At 38.5% G+C, this 21,157-nt stretch overlaps 1 protein-coding gene across 30 annotated transcripts in view; it reads right to left on the reverse strand.

Annotated features, from left to right (window-relative positions):
- Positions 1-21,157, reverse strand: part of ABI3BP (ABI family member 3 binding protein) — a 130,528-nt gene that overhangs the window by 107,875 nt on the left and 1,496 nt on the right. The window lies entirely within an intron of this gene.

Below are 21,157 nucleotides of genomic sequence, written 5' to 3' on the forward strand. Positions count from 1 at the left end.
TTTTTTTTTGTGGCTGATTAAAATTTTTAATACAGAAGTCTATTTATCTCATATTTGAATCAAATACTATAACATTTCCTTCCTTTTTAGACACAAATGTTTAACAAAGACTATCCTTTCATATATACTTCCCTCTCTGCGGTAAGATACTATAAAACGGAATTTAGGTGAATACTTAATTTTAATAAATGTAATTTGCTATCAATCAGAGGGCAATAATCCTAAACATTGATGCCATGTAGCATACTTTACTAAGTATCATAATGATGTATATTAGATGACTTGGAAGTCTGTTGATGTTCCTTCCTGGTTTTTGTTGTTTGGAACCTTGTTGGTGTCCAAAGTTGCATGTCCCCAGTAGCTTCATATGGTGATCACAGAATCATAGAATCACCAAGGTTGAAAACGACTTACAAGATCATCCAGACCAACTGTCCAGCTAACACCATTAAGTTCTCATTAACCATGTTCCTCAACACAATGTCTAAACGTTCCTTAAACACCTCCAGGGTTGGTGACTCCACCAAATCCCTGGGCAGCCTATTCCAGCACCTGACCACTCTTTCAGAGAAGTAGTATTTCCTAACATGAATTACAACCTGAATTTCCCATGGTGTAACTTGAGGCCATTTCTTCTAGTCCTATCGGTAGTTATATGAGAAAAGAGGCCAACCCCCAGCTCACTACAACCTCCCTTCTGGTAGTCCTAGAGAGCAATAAGGTCTCCCTGAGCCTCTGCTCTTCCAGACTAAATGATTCCAGCTCCCTCAGCTGCTCCTCATAAGACTTGTGCTCCAGACCCCTCAGCAGCTTAGTCGCCCTTTTTTGGACACACTCCAGGACCTTAATGCCTTTTTTTTGTAGTGAGGAGCCCAAAACTGAACACAGTACTCAAGGTGTGGCCTCAACAGAGCTGAGTACAGAGGAATTATCCCTTCCTTGCTCTTAGTTGGTTGCACTACTTCTGATACAATCCAAAATGCCATTGGTCTTGTTAGCCACATGGACACACTGCTGGCTCATGTTCAGCTGAGGGTGAACAAACACCTCCAGATCCATTTCATCTACACAGTCTTCCAGCCTCTCTGCTTCAAGCCTGTAGCGTTGCCCAGGGTTTTCTGGCCAAAGTACAGGACCCAGCACTTTGTCTTGTTGAACTTCATCCCACTGGCCTCAGCCCAGTTATCCAGGTGTGCTTAACTTACTGAGGGTGTGCTCAGTCACCTCATCCAGGTCATCGATAAAGATACTGAACAGGACAGCCCCCAATATCAACTGCTTGGGAACACCACTCATGACTGGTTGCCAGCTAGATATAATACCCAGCTGTCCAGCCAGTTCTTTACTCAGAAAAGAGTGTACCTGTTCAAGCCACAGGCTGCCTGCTTTTTCTGTGGGAGACAGTGTCAAAGGCTTTGCTGAAATCTAGGTAGATTCTGTCAACAGAGTCAGAGTTGACAGTATTTAGGGAAAATCTTTCTTCCCATCTTCTTGGTGATGGTGATTTAGTTATGATCCTTGGTAGTTAGTTATCCTTGATATATGCCCTAATGGCTAACTATCTTCTGTTCCTTCTGTAAGTTTCTGGTTACTACTTTATTCCCCTTGCTGAAAGGGCTGTCTACAAGGTCACGTTTCTCCCACTTTCTTCCTTTGCTCTCAGATCCAAAGGGCAGCACAGGAGAAGGCAAATTCTTTAGCTGTATCTATTTGAAGGAAAATGGCTGTGCTAAACCAGTGACACAAGTACCGCACTTCAGATGACTATACTGAATTCCCTTCAACAAACTCTGGTAGCTACCAGAGGCTGACTAGTTGTTGGATGTGCACAGATGGAAGTAGTGCAACCACAGCCAGTGCTGACAAGTTTTGCTATCAGATGTCAGAACAGTACAGAACTACAAACTGAAAATTTCGGAAGAAATCCATGGTAATTTGTATGTTACTATACAAACAACTTCTACATGATGTTTTTCTCTTTTCTTCCTCTTTCTCTTTGCTGATGCATAGCATAAAGTTACTTTACAGATCAAAATAAAAAAGGAGGAAAAGCAAGAAATCTGATTGTTAATTTAAAGCAATTTCTTGTATTCCATCATACTGATCTTGAATCCTATTTTACAAAATCATTTAACAGCCCAAGTTGGAAGGGATCTTGAAAATCCTAATTTTTTTTGCTACCTGAATATTAGTCAACTCATATTAAATGACTCAAAGAGGGTCAGTGACCTACTTAGTCATTGGGTGGACCAGGGAACCTGCCAAGAAGCAGACCAGCCCTCATGTCTGCTGACAGCTTAGTCCTCTAATATCTTTCCAGAAGTTCTTACACTGTTCCAACTCTTCAATTTTGTGCCCACCTGTGTGCAATCTACTTAGAATCATGCTCTAAGAATACAAACACAGCAGACCACAAAGAAACCTTTTGTGAGGAATGCCCATTTAGTCACTTGTGATCAGTGAATTGCTGAGAGATTTGCACAGAGGCCATACAGCCAGCAGAGGGCTGGCTACAGGCATAATTGGCTTGACAGCAACCAGCTAGGTGAATGGGGATTATTCTTGCAAGCACATTAGCAGAACAGGTTTCAATTGTGCTGATCTTAAGGTACTTTAAACAAGTAACAGAAGTATTCTTGCTCTGAGTAATATCTCCATCTTGGCCACCACTCAGGTAAACAATCATGCTGTGGTAGGAATGAATTTGATTTTGAGAAAATACCCTTGATACATCCTGATATTAGAATACCTTCCTAACTTCCTCTCCCGCCTCGTCTCCCTGGTGAAAGAGTAGAATGTTAAACCAGATTCTCTCAAATTCCAGCACAAAGAGATTTTAAAAACATCTTGCAAACAGAAAAGAACACTTTCAGGCACAGAGCAAAGCAAGGTTGAATTTTTCTGACTTATATTCTGTTGTGACTGTTTTTGGCATGCATTATTGAAACTCTGGTGTTAAGTATTTGAATTTGTGGAGTAATTCAGCTTCAGGCCAACACTAAGTGGAAGATTCTGAGATCCACAGCTACATCTGAAATAGTCTTTCTCTTGCGGCTCACCAACAAAAATTCCACACTGATCTGCAAGTATTCTTTTCAACAAAATTCTATTGGTGGCCAAAAGCAATAAGACAAACAGCAAACAGCATAACTGAAGTAAAAGCACAACATTAACTACATCAAACCTCAAACACCTTGCACTGTTAGAGAGAACTACGTGAAAGGATGTTTCGCCTAAAAGAGGAATGACTCTTGAGACAGCCCAGTGAAAACTGCTATATCATAAGGAAACCAATCACTGGTAACTCTTCAAAAGGAAGAAAATAACTACAGATTGTTGGAAGAATCCAGCCAGGAGTACCAACAGTTTGGATAGATGGGTAAAAAAATAAAAGCAGTCATGAGTAGGCAGCAGGAGCTTATTTAATGCCTTTAAAATGCAAGAACAGCTAATGAAGATAATATATGAAATATTTAGCTGGACATTATTTGGATTTAGATTTAATGCCAATTATATGAAGTATTATCTTTTTCTCATATCTTTAATTAATAATGGAGTAACAGGGAAGGGGGAAGAATTCAGAAGCGCTGGTATCACATCATGCTCTTAGCAGATGGTTCTAACTTACAGCTCATATTTAGCTACAGGAAAAACAGAAAGCTCTAATTTTCAATTTCTACTTTCACAGCAAATGTCCAGACAAAGCCCTTTGGATATTATAGCATCCCATTAAGATATCTCAGTTGCGAAGTAGTTTGTAAAGGTAAAATAGTAACAGATTATTATTAGAAACAGATTTTAGTAATTCCACTGCTGCTTAAAAGCTGGTGAGAAGTTAGGAGATGAACACAGAACTGCATCACTGGGCTAGTTGCATTAAAATGGTATTTGTTGGTATTTGCTTAGTAATTCAGTGTTGGGGACAACAGTTTTTCCAACATATAAAAGCAATTAAAACTATCTAAGAGTTTTTTTCCACTCAAAAATTTGGTTTCAGCAACACAGAACTGAATACTTCAGAATTCTGTGTCCCATGAATACATTGCATCTTTACAGTACTGTTGGTAACAATAGCTGTGCAGTTAGCACAAAGCTAGCTAGTTTGATTTTCATCTGTTTCAATAAATGTGAGAGAAATCAGGTGATGAGGTGACTGGAATTTGAATTAACTGCCTCTTTTCTGTTTCTATCCCAAACAAAAATTGTACCTCGGCCACATCGAATAAACTGCTTTCAGCTGAAGAGCATTCTATTTCTCTCTCCAGCTTAAGAAGATACATCAACATCTGGCTGAAAATTCGTTGATTAAATAACTTAATTCATTAAGTAACTAACACATTCAGAAGTTAACCTAATGTGCCTATACAGTAACAAGCTTGAAGAATGAAGTACAAATGGAAATAGTAACTATTCTGTATTTTGAAATAAATTTATCTGGCGCATATATTTTGAGCCGTCTATTCACCTGCTTCACTAGCAAAAACAGTGGTGGGACAAGACAAGTGGTGAACTGAATGTGTTTGTGGCTTCTTGTGGACATATGCAATCTTGTTTTGCATTTTTATCTGCAGAGCTAAAAGCCATGAACTCTGCCCTACAAAAGGGTGAATACAGCTGTACTGTATTACAGCAAATTTGGCTTAATCATCAGAATTCCTTTTGCCTTACATTGAAGCTGTTTATTTTTCTCTATTTCAAAGATTTTAGAGAGCATGAATGAAAGACCTAGCGCTGCCTCCCCAAGTGCTAGATAAATGAAGCATGCCATAAGAAAATATATTAGCACCATCTATTTGTGAGAACCACCTCACTTATTACTTCCAAATTATTCACATTGCTTTTATTTTCCAAATCTGGTGCCATATGTACCACCAGCCAAGATCATAATGATAATCTAACAGCATGCAGCTTTTATTTTTGCTATTTTTTGTTTTTTTTTCTTTGGCTCCCAAACATGGAGAAATATTGGTTGTTTGGCTCAAAATCAAACATAGCTTAAAAAGGGAAAAGTTTAAAAATAGATATATTTCTTTGCAGTAGAATTAACAAGAGGCACTCCTAAGCCACAACCACAGAATGCTGTAATAACTTAGGATGGAAAGGACTTCAGCACCCCCTGCTCAAAGCAGACCTAATCAGATCAGGTTACCCAAGGCTATATCCAGCTGAGTCTTGAAGACCTCTAAGGACATAGTTTCCAAAATGTTTCTGGGCAACCTGCTCCAGTATTTACCACTTTTGCAGTAAGAATAATAGTAATAAATAAATCCTAATGTCTAGGTGGGATTTCCCATGTTCCAGCTTGTGCCCATTGCCTCCTGTCATACTGCTGTGCAAAGACAGTCTCGGTTTTTCTTTACGTCCTCTAGCCTCTAGTAGTTGTTGTACAACATTAAATCATCTTTCCCCTCACAGATTATATACAACATCATTGCTTCCAGAGACAAAATCCAAATTAATGATGAAAATGGGTGCCATATGGACCCTTAAAAAGAGTAGGAAATAATTTCTTGTTAAAAGCATAGTACATGGTTTTGTCTTTGCAAATTAAGTTCCCCAATGAAATGATGTTATTATATCAACACTGTACACTAGCTTAGCAGTACTTCAGAAAAAATATGAGTCAACACTCAGTACTTTAACTTTTCAAAACACACGTATGCAAATTTATTTGCAAAAGCAACCCAGCTCATGTGCTTTCAACTTTGGCTTGTAAGATCTCTCTGTTCAGGCAGATAAGAAAACAGATGAACAAAAGCAATGCTATTCTTACCTAAAAGCTACATTTATTGCACAAAGATGTACTGGGACATTTTGAGAGATGAGTCATGAAGAAGTTTCAACACTACAATTCTTGTTGAAGTCCTAACATTGTGTCAGTTTCTCCAGTCCCCAGTTAATTGGCTCTGTTCATTTCAGTGACATTCTGCTGGTTCAAGAAATAAATTGTGGAACAATTCTCACTTCCTTTTGAAATGCTACTTTTTTTGCTCACAGTGGCACAGTTTAATACAGAAATGACAGACATTTCCTATTTTAACTATGGTACTTAAAAGTAGGATAAATAAATCTTGTTATTTTAAGTATTATTATTATGGCTAATTTCTTTATTGGTAACTAAAAACTAGCAATCAATTCAGGTTTTTAAGTTGTGAAGGTGCAATAATTTATAAATAGGGAGAATGCAATTCAAAGCAAAACAAAACAAAAACCAACAATAAACAACAGCAACAAAAAGTCTTCTCTGAAGAAGGTTCCAGACAAATTCTGTCTAACTAGCTCTTGATATCTGGCAAATGGGGAGCTAAGAAGTTTCTGAAAAGGTAAGTGCTAAAGAGGAAGCCAGCTTTGATTAGTCAATAGAAAATACAGAATTGTAATTAAGTTTGTCTAGGAAATGTAGTAGAATAGGCTATAGCAAGATAACTTCAAATAGAAAAAAATATATATTCTAATATCACACTCCATTCTGCATTTTCTAGCTTCTCTTGTTGCTGAAACAATTTTTTCAGCTAGTACAACCACAGTACAAATGGTTGGTCCTTGTACTTATTCTCAGAAATTGCATTTAACGAGGAAGAAAGCATTCAGATTGGTTTTAAATATCTCCAGAGAAGGAGAATCTACAAGCTCTCTGGGCAGCATCTTCCAGAGCTCTATCACCCATACAGTAAAGAAGTTCATCCTTATGTTGCATGGAACTTCCTTATGTTCCAACTTCTGACCATTGCTCCCCTTGTTCTGTCACTGGGCACCCCTGATCAGAGCCGGGCCCCATTCACTTGACTCTCACCTACTACATCTACTCCCTAGATGTATCCAGACTTAAATCACAAAAGCGACTAAAAGCTGCAGACTTGTCAAGGAATGTGAACTTACATTCAGAGAGGGATACAGAGATCTAGAGTAGTACTTTCTGCTCCAGAATAAATTATGTTTCTTGAGGACAGTAACTCATTAGCTGCCTCAGACTTCCACTGGAAGAGATGTACTGTGAGGACCTAGTGTCAGCTCCAACACTCTCAGTGCCCTTTCTCATGTCAAATTACTGCGACTTCTTCTTTCAGTTAGAATATGTGTTTAGTTATGATAATGTTAATCTAAAACATGCGCTTTTTAACAGTGCAGAAGTAAAGGCAGGACTGTCAGCAATTTGAAGGTTAAATTTTTATAAATGTCATTTCTATAATCTGTTTTTGGGTCAATCATGCATTTCTTCAAATTTCCATTTCCATTATTTCACCGTCTCCTTACACATTTTAGTTTAAAGGCTCTTACACATTTTAGTTTAACATTAAATTTTATTGGACTAAGAACAGTAACTATCCTTGTTTTCAAGGTACAAAGCTGAAAAAAATCTGGATTTAAATTTGGGATCCCATGCCAGGGGCCCAGCCCCAGTGCTTTCACCCTGCAGCCCATTTCCCCTTATTTGTGAAAATCACATTGTAAATAAAACTTAAAAAAAAAAAAAGCACAAACATTTGTTTGAGAATAATCAAGTGTGTGCAGATCTGGTGGAAACAGAAATAAACTTCTGAAAAATTCATTAAACAGAGGCCTGACAACCTGTCTCTGACTTGTATGATACTGCTCAAACCTGGTCTAGTATTAAATGTTGGTGGCCCTGCCTGTGGCGAGGGATTGGAGATTCATGATCCTTGAGGTCCCTTCCAACCCAGGCCATTCTGCGCGATTCTGTAATTTTTCTCAATCTGTAAACTTATTTCTGCTCGAAGGTAAACTGTGTCTGCTAAACATTTAGCTTAAATAAAATTAATCATTGGACAATTTAACAGTTAAGGACAGAACAAAGCCTATCTACCGCTTTTAGTGGATAGCTCTCCCAGAACGTCCTTTATGTTGAACCATTTTCAACAGGCATTATTTAGAATCAGTAGCATAAAGACCACAAAAGATCTTTAGTTATCCGTGGAAAAACAAACAAAACAAAATCTTCCACCTTTTTAATGAACCTCAAATCCTTATTTCAATTTGGATTCAATTTCAGGCACAAACTGGAACACAGGAAGTTCCATCTGAACATGAGAAAGTACTACTTTACTGTGAGAGTGACAGAGCACTGGAACGGGCTGTCCAGAGAGGTGGTGGAGTTTCCTTCTCTGGAGATATTCAACATCTTCCTGGATGCCCACCTGTGTGACCTGCTGTAGAGCACCTACTTCAGCAAGGGAGTTGGACTGGATGATATCCAGAGGTCCCTTCCAACCGCTACAATTCTGTGATTCCAGATCACTTATTCATATTGGGATAGAGCTTGATTTGGACTTCATAATATGATCTCCAGAGTACTGTTCCTCTGACTTTATTCTCAGAACTAGATGTTTGTTGTTGTTTTTTCCATACTGGCCTGGTGTGTCTTTTTCTGGGCTGATGCAACTCCACCTAGACAGAGCTGACGAGACAGTGCCTGCATCTTGCCCAAAAAAGCTGGTCTTTCCCATCTTGGCTCCTCTCCTGTCCAGGAAAATGGGTCCAAGGCATCTCCACCCAGGCTAGGCTATGAAGAAAACTGCATCTTTGCCAAAGAACCCGACAGATTCTGCATAAACTCAACAAGAAATGCAGAAGACTGTTGGGAGGAAGGAAAGGCTCCCAGCTGTTCTAGATCTAACTCCTTTTTAAGCCTCCAAGAACACTAGCTAATGTAAATTCTAAAAATATATCCATTTTTTGGATATGACTGCATATAAAGTAGTTATTTAGAGCCAGTCGGATAAATAAAAACATGGGCTTTCTATAACAACTCCTTCATAGGGAAAGCTCAGCATGATATTATGAGCTTAAGTAGGTGAGGGATTCAAATACTATTGGTCTCACCCTGCCATAAATTAGAAACAAAATGATAATAACAAGCATATAAAAAACTGTGGACCTTAGTGAAGCAGACTCCTTAACACCTGCTCCTTGGTGGGATGTGCTTAGCACTACCACTGGCATCACCTATTCACTGGCAGGCAGTGTTTACCATTACTATTCCCTTAATCCACTCTTCATCTAAAAACAAACAAACAAACAAACAAACAAAAAAAACTCAATGCATTTTTGAAGAATAAAAACCCAAGGCTTAATGAAAACTTAATGAAAAGTATTTGAAGCTGCGACTGCATTTTCTTCTAGGAAAAGAGTGAAAAGATGATATCCCACTTTGCAACCCATGTTGTTATTCATTAGTAAATGTACTGTTAATCTGCTATGTGGATTGACATAAAAATCATAGAATCACTCAGGTCACAAAAGACCTTAAAGATCATCAAGTCCAACCACAACCTAACCATGCTACCCTAACACTAACAACCCACCTCTAAATCATGTCCCTGAGCACCACATCCAAACGGTTTTTAAACACATCCAGGGATGGTGACTCAACCACCTCTCTCGGGAGCCTATTCCAGTGCTTAACCACCCTTTCTGTAAAGAAGTGTTTCCTGATATCCAACCTAAACTTACCCTGGCACAACTTGAGGCCATTTCCCCTTGTCCCCTGTCACCAGTGAGAAGAGACCAGCCCCACTCTCACTGTAAGCACCTTTCAGATATTGGAAGAGAGCAATAACGTCTCCCTTCAGCCTCCTTTTCCCCAGACTAAACAGCCCCAGTTCCTTCAGTCACTCCTCGTAGGATGTACTCTCCAAGCCCTTCACAAGCCTTGTTGCCCTTCTTTGGACCTGCTCCAGCACCTCAGTGTCCTTTCTGTACTGAAGTGCCCAAAACTGAACACAGTACTTGAGGTGAGGCCTCACCAGTGCAGAGTACAGAGGCAGGATGACTTCCCTAGTCCTGCTCAGCACACCATTCCTGATACAAGGCAGGATGCCACTGGCCTTCTTGGCCACCTGGGCACACACTGCTGGCTCATATTCAGCTGATTGTCCATCAGCACGCCAATCAGATACATGTGCTCAGATTGCAGTGAGGTTCCCACAGTGCAGCATTTGTTTTGAAATCTATTTCTTAGGTGTGATTACTGTGTATATCACAATACTTTTTTTTTTTTTTTTTTAGTATGCACCTTTTAGGTTGATTTGCAGTGTGTTTATTCATTTGGGGATCTCTTAAAACACTTATGAAGCAATGGAGAAGAATTTTAAAAGGTATGTGAAATAACTGATAGGAAGTGTCTTTTCTATTGGCTTCTCATAGCTTTTTTTCATAGCTTAATTTTATCTCCTCATGCATCAGATTTTATTTTTTTTTTAAGGGGCAAGAGGCTTAAAGTTAGAGGTTTTCAGACAGCTAGCAATGTTTGCAAACTATTCTAACAAAGTAAATTTAACAACAGTACATATTGTTAACACTCAAGACAAACTCAACTATGAGTCTCAGGATTGCTAACAAGGTATGCTTCCCAATTTTAAATCTGAAAACTTGCTAAGCAATCCTTTTATGCAGTGGTCTTTACTGGTCATCATGTCTAAGTGATCTCTTATCACTGATTAGGCAGTGCACAAAAACCCTTTTTAAACAGAGCACTGTAGTATGAATCTAGTATGACATTCTAAGTATGAACCTCAACTTGCACCAGGGGAAGTTCAGGTTGGAAGTTAAGAAATACTTCTCCAAGAGAGTGGTCAGGCTCTGGAATGGGCCGTCCAGGGAGGTGGTGGAGTCACCGTCCCTGGAGGTATACAAGAAACATTTAGATGTTGTACCGAGAGACATGGTTTGGTGAGAACTAGTGGTGATTGGTGGACATTTGGACTGCATGACCTTAGAGATCTTTTCCAACCTTGGTGATTCTGTGATTCTATGAGTCGACTTTACAAGATCCAGAAGTCAAAGACTAGAGTATATGACCCATGAAAAAAAGCCTGAGTAGCTTATTTCCTATCTCTCACATATAGATGTTGAAAATCCAGTAAAACATTATCTTCAGTAAATAGATAAGACTATTTACTGATAAAAAGAGAAGCACCAGGGAGAGGCAAGATCCCTCTTTCATGTAAGAACAGAAAAATGTCACACAACAATTGCTTGAGGAATAGCAGAAAAGAGCATCCAAGAGTTCAGCCTAAACTCAAGTACCTGAAACATATGGAACAAATGGTCAGATCTCAGCACATAGAGAACAAGGAGGAGATTCAGAAGAGCCAGCACAAATTTACCACGGCCAGATTGTGTCTGACCAATCCTGCTATCTTCTGTAATGTTATTACTGGCTTTGTGTGCAAGGTAGAAGTAGTGCATGTCATTTTCTTTGACTTAGCAAAGTTTTAGACACAACCTCCACAAGCATCATTGCAGCCAAACCGAAGAAGGGAAGGGTGCAAGGGTAGAATGTAAAGTGGATGGAAAACCGTGCTCAAAGACTAGTAGCCAGTGGTTAAAAGTCCAAAGCCCTCCCTTGATATTCTTTCTGGTTCTCCAGCAATTTCCACAGCAGTACCTAAATTAATTTCAGTGGATGAGAATGGTTTTTGATTTGTATACATTTAGCACAGAATTTGGGGTGGGCAAATAAAATAAGATGGGTTGCACATAACGATTGCTGCACTTCTGACAAATCTATGCATTCAGAAGGTTTGTTCCTCTGTTCAGTTTTAATATGCCAGTAAATACTCTTTTGCCTACCTCTTGAGAAACACAATCCAGTCAGTAGCCTTTGTCACAAGTTCTTAAAAGAACAAATAAAAGGTATCTAAAATCAGATATACATCAGCAGAAACAAGTTTTTCATTATAAAGTGATGTAATTATCTATTTCTATTAGAAACAGATAGAAAGAGAAAAGTACGATTTATCTGTTACATTGAAATTGTGTATCTACAGACCAGATCCATGGCAGCACAAGACATTTAACAATCCTTAAATATATGCAATTTTATAAAAAATATCCTTTCTACTTTAGTACTGTTTAATGGGACTTATTTTCTATTTATAAATTGCTCATTATGGTGTGCAAAGCTGAAATAAGCCTCTCTACAATTGCATGTAGCAAATGATGAAAACTGAAAGGTATCATACATTCTCAGAAGTCATAATGGCTTTTAAATTCCAACATTGCAATCATCACATGATCATGCTAAGCATCTGAATTCTCTGCTTGAATTCTCATAGTATGCAAGATACGCAGGACTTCAAATAATGAAAATATTAATAGCTTTGGATATGTAGTTGGCAATGGCATTTGCAATATTCTGTGTTTTAACATCGTAGTAAGTTCTCTATTTTTCAGAGGCAGGCAGCTGACAAAGCAATTAAATATCTGAAGCATGCGTCGTAAGTGTAGGTTTTGCTGTACATCAGATGCTAAACTCCAAAAGAGTTATAAAACTTTATCAGTTACCAAAAGCAATAATCAAATATTAAATGCTAGTAATGCTTTGAGGCCTGTAATCTGTTCTTCTCAATTCTATGAGCAAAGCTTTTAAAATTTATTTCCTTTTAATTGAGAAACTTCTAGACACATACATAATAGTAATAATGCACATGCTCAGAATTTCCAACAGAGCAGTGATAATAAAGTTAATAAAATGTTTTCACTTCTGCTCTGTGTCTCCAAATCAAACACTCTCACACATCATAGACACTAGCTGAATACAGCTAAGTCCTATAAGGACTGATTCCAAATGCATACTGTTTTTTCCAGATGGAAAATGTATCTCATCTTGCACCACTAGATGAGATGAATCTCAAGACTGATCATCTGAATTCTTGTTAAAAAAACAAAACACACAAAAAAACCCCCACACCAACAAATTAAGAAAGATCACAGGCAATTCTCTTCTACAGTTATGCATTCTGAGTTTGCAATGACAGGAAGGCTTCTGCAGCTCAAGAAAATGTTTCCAGAAAGAAGCACAGACTTTCTCTATGTTTTTGAGTGTAAGGACAGAAATCATTAATAAGAAAAATATTTATGATTTTTGGGGCAGAATATGGGCATATACATATATGCTCAGAACCATCAGCTGGGGAATTTGTGTACTATCGACTTTACATTTTTACTTGTATTTTACTCAGAAATGCATCCAATTGTTTGTGGCAAATTTATGCTATGTAGAAATTTATGTCTCTTTCATCACTGATCTTGAAACTCAGTGCAGAATAGATTACATTAATTCTCAAGAAATGTTCTCTTATTTAAGAGCTTATAAAATACATACATACTGTTTCATGACTTTACAGTGCAGAGGTTTTAAAATACAAGATGATCTATCCCACGACACTTTAGCTTGACTTCTGACAAATAGTTTAAACTCACGAAAGCAAATTTAAAAAAAAGAACATAAAAACACCCACAAACCTAAAAAAAGCCAGGCTGTAGGAAAAAAAACAACAAACAAAAACAAATAAAGCAAGAAATATTCACAGTCCCTGAGATTTCTAAACTGAAACTGAGCATAACTAATAGCATCTATTTCCTCTGATTGAGCTTCTATAGTTTCTCCTCAGCCTTAACACTACGAATAACCTTTCCTGCCCTTTAAGTAACTACACTAATAGCATATGATGCTCATCACAAATTTCTGTAAGTATTTCCAAGTGAGAAGGGAGTACAATATCCATTATGTTATTTAGAAGCTTTGATCTCTAAGAACTCTTGCACTAACAACGTAATAGTGTTTTTTACCAACTGCTTTTTCAGCTGGAACTAAGCGGTACAGAAAGACTGATAAAAGCCTAGAAGATTAAAACAAATAGTTTTTATTGCAATATATTTACCAAAAGTGGCCTAGACAAGCCAGAAGAAATGCTGAAGGGAACACAGAATCTCAGGGGTTGGAAAGTACCTCAAGACATCTTTGAGTCCAACCCCCCTGCTAAAGCACAGTACAATAGGTCACACAGGTAGGCATCCAGACAGGTCTTCTCCACAGAATGAGACTCCAACACCTCTCTTGGCAACCTATTCCAGTGCTCTGTCACCTTTATCATAAAGAAGTTCTGCATGTTTGTATGGAGCTTCCTATGTTCAAGTTTTAGGCCATTACTCCTTGTCCTATCACTATGCACCACCGAAAAGAGCCTGGCCTCATCCATATGCCTCCCATATCCCTTTAGATATTTATAAACATTAATCAGGTTCTCTCCTTTAGTCTTCTTATCCAGAGGCTGAACAGACCTGGGTTACTCAGCCTTTCCCCATATGGAGGTGCTCCAGGCTTTTATCATCCTTGTCTCCCTTTGCTGGACTTCTTCCAGGAGATCCCTGTCTTTTTTGAACTGGGGAGCCCAGAACTGGACACAGTATTAGAAATGTGGCCTCATGATGGCAGAGTAGAAGGAAAGGATTACCTCCCTCAACCTGCTGACCATGCTCTTTTTAATGCATCCCAGGATACCATTGGCCTTCTTGGCCACAAGGGCACACTGCTGGCTCCTTGCCAGTAGGCTGCCCATCATCTACCTAAGACAGTTCTTAATCACCCTAAGAGAATACATGCTTCCTATACACAAATGAAGCCAATTCTCTAACCGTATAACACGCATGCGCAAGCATACACTGCTCTATAACTAAAGTACAGTGCCACTTAATCCACCCACCTCAGTGTTTGCGCGAGGCAGAGATAATGGAACTCAGCCAAATTTTCCTGGTCAAATAATAGTTTTCTTCCTTTTTTTGCATCCCACCACTCAAATTCTTATTAATTTTCAGACTATTGCACCCCTGCCTTTTATTTTCAGCATATGTTTGGACACGTTGTGCAGACACACTGAGATTTAAAAAGAAAACTGATAAGCAATATAGCCTGAAGTCTCACATTTTTTTCATTGTGCATCTTTCTTGTTCATGTACAAGCTTGAACTGTGGTAATGACAGAATCATTTCAAAGAAAAACAACATTTCAGTTTTACATATAACTTTACATATTCATTGTTGAACAAAGAATAACTCTGTGTGTTCTAAAATGTTTACAGAGTTATGCATCAAAGATAGAAAAATTAATGTGAATAATAAATGTAGAGTAGTGGCAAGGAGCTGACAAAAGGAGATTTTTTTTCCCCTCTGTTCAAGCTCAAAAATAACGTTATCCCACACACACTTCAGTACTCTAAAATTGGCCAAGCTCCCAAAGCATTAATTATGTAGATTCATACCAAGCACTCTGTGGCCATTTATAGATTTATGAACTGATGCCACAACTGGTTTTAAAGGGAGAGAATACTACAGCTTCTAACTGCTTCTCTGAATTATGCTTTTCCTGACCCAATTTCAAGAATAATATGAAACACTAGGAGTACACAAAAGCAGAAGTAACACTACAGATTCCCTCGCACTTTGAGAATCCACTTTGCCATTAGGTCTCTGGCTTGAATGAGGCCCTGCATGTCCAGTTCTTGCATATCTAGCACCTCCAGTAGCTAGCGTCCCAACTCTTTACCTGTGTTTTTTTCCAGTAACTCTGAAATAGTGAAGATTCTGAGTTGGCATTCCTACTGTAACCATCCTTATGTAACCTAGCTTGCATATCCTCTAATTTTGGTTACATCACTTTGGTTAGGCAATGAGCACAAAAACACTGATTTCTGGCGGCCAAAGTATGATAGCAACTTCATCAACAGTAGAAATTCAGCTGATGGTTCAAAAGCTTGACCTGTTGTTACTTTGCCGCATCTCACACTGATTTGCTCAAGTGGGAAGGCTTAGGGTTGATCTGGTCAAAGCGTAATGACATGATCAGTATGTTTTGAGGGACTGGTCTGGTCTTTGCCTACACAAAGGCTTGATTCTTGCCAGGAGTCATTTTTATGAACACTGTCCTCAAAACAAACTAAGATAGATAATAATTTCCTAAAGCATACTCATACAACATACATCTAGCCTATTTAACAGAATACCTAGTTTCTAAGCAATTACATTTGAACTAGGGTGTGCCAGGCAAGCTTGGGTAGCATCTGATCTGCTTCTGGCTGCCCTCCTTCACTACAGACTGGACTCTTTTCCTTACAGTATCCTGTTTAGAGCTACTGCCTTTTCAGAATACATATATCTGTCTTTCTTCATAGAAAGTGTAAAAAGACCCTGTTGCAGTCTATGCCAGGGAGCATCTCAGACCACCTCTTACAAAAAGACAAAGTTTGTAACATTCCACACCAGCAGATGTATTCAGTTCACCACCCCTTTCAAGTCTGCACTTGAATTTCCCCAAGGAAAAGAAATCCACTAGGACCTGCACAAACAGTTCTGACTGGCAGGTTACAGCTAGCCATTTGTTCCCCCTGGAGCAGACAGCTTTCTGTTTCCATATGCAATGTGTAGAACACACCTGGTAAGACCCAGGCTCCAAAGCATCAGACCCAGGGACTGTCCATAGCACCAGCTCTCAACAGATATGCAGACTGACGTGTGTATCCACTGTATCCACAGATGGGTCTGGCCAAACAGCAGCAGTATCTTCTAGCTTATAGACCCTCTTCAAGTGAGTCAAATAGATTGCATTATTCAAATGGTTAGATACAAAAGATGGCACGAAAAGTACACTGAAAAATAATAGTCTGAACGAGATACATGGGAATTCAAAAATCGAAGTAAAAAAGTGGAGGGTTGTACCGATCACCCAGCACTGAGATCATTTTAGAGGCTTTCAAATGTTCTGGAATTTAATCCTGGCAGAACCCACCCACATCTGTCACTGTCACATCACTGCCAGAGCCAGCATAAAAATGGAAATCTGGTATTACAGATTATCTTTGGACTTGGAAGTCTGACACTCAGCACCAAGTTTTGATATATTTTCATGCAATCTTAGAACAGAACTGTCTTTATGATAAGCTATCTTTGATTGAATGAACAGCTACAATGCTAGAATTCTTAAGGGTTGTTTTCACATTCAATAAAGGAGGAGACAAATTTGCCATGACATCTGTACTGACTGAAAACCCTAGTTATTTAGTTACACCAGATAAAGAATTCCTTTGGGATTTCTCAAATGATTTTATTGTCATGATGCATCATTAAGCAAAACAGACCTACTTCACACAAACCTGTGAGTTCCTTATGAGTACATGCATCACTAGAAAGAAAATTTGGCAATCAAATTGATTCCACCATTTCTTATAGTGTAGTAGGGACTCTGAAACCTCGGTTCAGCAGGTTGTGACTTGGAGAATAAAGAGATGCAGTGGAATTTAAGCTTGCTTATCATTGCACATCATTATCCCTTTAAATAGAATACTACCACTCATTTTAAAAATAACCAAAGATCAAAACATTTGGCATTTCTCTTTCCAGACATTAAAATAAATAAAAGAAAATCAGTTGCTTTGTCCAAACAGATTCTTTTTCATTACAGTATACTTTCTGAAGGCTGAAGCATTGTGTATTTTGAAAAACAATCCCCACAATGTTTTGTAAACTGTGGGGAAAGAAACATATGAGAAGCACGTCTTTTCACTCTTCTTGAAATATTTTGACACAACATCTTCCTTATATGTTCAAATAAACACATTTCAATCTTTTTCCTACGTTACATTTTCTGTTCTTCTACCCTACAGCTACCAGAGGGGTGCTGTTTAGTTGCATGTGGCACAAAAGTTTAAAGATTAACTTGGCTGTTGTAGTACAGTGACTACGATGCATTGTAATAACTCAACGTTGTTTTAACTGCTTAACACCAGTAAGTAAAAACATATGCTGTTCAATCTCTGGTTAGGAAGAAGTATTACATAACATAGCACAGGCAACAAATTTAGCAGTAAATTAAATTAGCCCATTCCTTTCACAAATGTCAATGGTAAGTTTGGAATTGTAGTGTAAATACAGCGTTCTCGCAAAGGGATATCAGTTATACTTTCCATAACCACTAGCTAAGATTTGTTTTTATCTGCAATAGTTTCTAACATTTCTGTATACTTACCAAACAAAAAGATAACACAAAACTATTATTTTATCCACTTATCCCCACGGATGACAACTGCAGAAAAAAAGAAAGTTTTGGATCTGGTTTTCTCTGTGTAGGTCTGGAAGTCAGGATTTTTCACATGGTCCCGTGAGGCATCTCAAGTATATTCCTTTCCTCTTTAGAAGGCAGCAACAAGGAAAGAGGTGAATTAAGGTTTCCCTAGTGTTTCCTGGAAAGCAGAACAGGACAGGCCTGACTCCTGGAAAGTGGAAGAAGGATGAGCCTGAATTCCAGTCTACCTGATGACTAATTCAAATAGTAGGAAAGCCACAGAGGTCAGAAACACAGCAAAATAAATAAATGAACAAGATTTCTTTTTTGAAAAAGTTTTAAAGTTAGAAGTTTATAGAAAGGGATCAACTCCAAATTCTTTTCAGCTCTAACAAAGGAAAACAGGACATGAAGATATACAAAAACTATCAGAAACAGATTATAGTGAAAAAGCGCAGTTCTATGCACATCTGTGTTGTAACTGGAAAGTCAACTGACGAAGTCAAAACCATGAAATGCTATTTTACCAAACACTAAGAACTTGTTCCACCACTGTTGCCTTAAACAACATCTGTATTGGGTCCAGCTGGAATGATACCAGTGAAACACAGTTTACAAGGCAGTACAGTCTTGTGGATTATGTCCTGTAACTTGTTTATTCTCGATTCTGTGGCTTTGCTTTTTTTCATCTCCCTCTCAAATTCAGGATGCTCTTCTTACTAATTCATCCTCTAAAGGTAAGGCTTTTTTTTTTGCATCAGTTCCTGTCTAGAAAGGCCACACTGTCTTCATCAGGGATGGAACATTAATGTTTCATGGAATCATAAAAATCAGAGAAAGTATGACAAATAATAACTCTGACACCTATGCACCACAACTGTTTCCTCCTATGAATCATTCACATCAGTAAAATATTCCGAGTATAACAGTGCTGAAGTGAAGCATTACACATTGGATAGCACTGGCTTAGTGGAAAAAAGAAGATATAACATCAAGTAAAAAATGCCCAAGTCTCTTTTCTTTCTGATGAAACAAAAAACTCTGGAAGCTAGGTATAGCTGAAGGAGCAGTGGCTCAAATACTTGACAAAAGAAGGTTCCTAAAGTACCAGCATTTCCTACTCTGAGGTTTTGTGACTCCACACATAGATAGCACTTGCGTGGACTACAGAACTTTTTCAGCAACTGAAAAACAAACATAATAGTAAAGAAGGTATTGCTTTTATGGCAAAACATAATTCCAAACAACTTTTTCTTTTCAATTAAACCTGTACTTACACCTGCAAAATCTTACAATAGCCAAGAGTCTGAACTGTGACACATTCTTATAACCAACTCATCATTTGTTCTTTGGTACAATAAATGTGATGAAGAATTACCAGACAAATAATGTTCATCTGTACTGAGGCCACTATAACATCAACAGAAATACACATAGGCCTGTTTTCTAAGTAAACAAAACTATAGAACATATAGAAGCATCATAAAGTTTCTGTAGGACATTGTGGCACTCACCCACAGCTGCACCAAGTGCAGGAAGGGAGGCTGCACAGCACAGAGCAGAGTGCAACAACCCTTCTACACAGTTGGCCGTGGTGGAGCTGATGTACACCAAGTACAGTTGGCCCCTAGGGCTACCAGGGCATGCTGCTGGATCACACTCAACTTGACAACAGCCAGAGCCCCCAGTTTCCTTTCTATAAGGTTTTTCTTCAGCCTCACATCCCCTGTTTGTGCACGGATCCGGGGTTGCCCAGTGCAGAACCCAGTGCCCAGGTGCAGAATCCAGCACTTGCTCTTGTTGACTTTCATGTGATTGGTGATTGCCCAGCCCTCTGAGTCAAAGTAGTTAAAATAATTTATTGGTAAAGAATATTTGAGAACAGCAACAACACTTCCTTTGTCATTCTACACAAATCAAGGTGAAAGCTTGATGAAAGCTAAAACACATATATTTGGTGTGATGAACCACACGTGTTCTAGCCTCCTGAACAGCACATCCACACAAAACTTCTGCAATAGTTCTGAAAGTCAATGACATCTGAAGGATGTATTGGCACTGTTCCTTTGCAGCTGTGGGAGGCAAGATGTTCTTTCCACCTTCTATCATGAAAAGGAAATCCCAGTCCACAAGACCAGCGATCTCCTGGAGAGGTGAATTGAGCACATGAATTCCAAAGCAATATTAAGAATGAAAAGAGAACTTGTTCATGAGCCTGTACATAATTACAAAGCAAAGAACTAGATTATTCTCCCTCAAGTTATCAAGTTGACTCCACTGGTCCCTGTGGAGCCTCAGTTAAGTAGCTTGTGACTTGAAGAGGAAAGGAGCTCAGTGGATTTTACAGAATACTACCACTCATTCTAACTACGTAAAGATCAAAATATACTCTTCGATTAGGAAAACATTCTCTATGTTCTGCCAAACAGAAGAGTGTTGTAGATAAAGACAGTTCTTTGCACATTTACAGACAACAGGTAAGTACTAACATAGTTGTTATTTTTCAACAGTCTAGTATAAATATTAATCTGTGATGCAGTTGAAAAAAAAAATAGGCTGATATTTTAACACTGCAATGGGAGAACCTTTAGAATCATAGAATCATAAAGTCGTTTGAGTTGGAAGAAACCCTTAAAGGTTGTCTAGTCCAACTCCCTTGCAATGAACAGGGATACCTACAGCTAGACCAAGTTGCTCAGAGCCCCTCAAGCCTTGCCTTCAATGTCCTCGAGGATGTGCCATGCACCACCTTTTTGGGCACTCTGTGGCAGTACCTCACCACCCTTTGAAGAACTATTGACATGAAATGAAGTTTCCACCTGCAGCTGTATGCATTTGGCAAGCAGAGCTTCACTTCTGCAATATTATTTTAGGACGGTAAAAAAAAAATTGTATCCCAGAATTAATCTTCCTCTGACTGCAGAGGATCAGTAGCTTTGTCTGAAATTCACAGTTACAGTAAATTTAAAGCAATCATTCTATGTTAGTGAGCAGAATATCAAGTGAAACTGTTTAAAATGACAAATACCAGAAATTTTTCTTCCTTCAGAACTGACAATACATAGAAGGTTCCTCTCTGCCCAGTGCAATTCTCTGCTATGAGAACTGCTACAATAGTTTACTTATAGAAGGCTTTCTGGATAAAGCTCATGTCTTGCAGTCCATCAACATGATTGAGAAGAGTATTATCAACTGCTCATAGTTCATTATTCCACATGAACAGTATGCAGAAAACTCCACATTGACTTCAGAGGATGAGTTTAAAAAGAAGTAGTAACTTTCAAAAGAGCACCACAAGAA

This window comes from Meleagris gallopavo, chromosome 1, assembly GCF_000146605.3.
Source record: "Meleagris gallopavo isolate NT-WF06-2002-E0010 breed Aviagen turkey brand Nicholas breeding stock chromosome 1, Turkey_5.1, whole genome shotgun sequence".
NCBI classification, from domain to species: domain Eukaryota; kingdom Metazoa; phylum Chordata; class Aves; order Galliformes; family Phasianidae; genus Meleagris; species Meleagris gallopavo.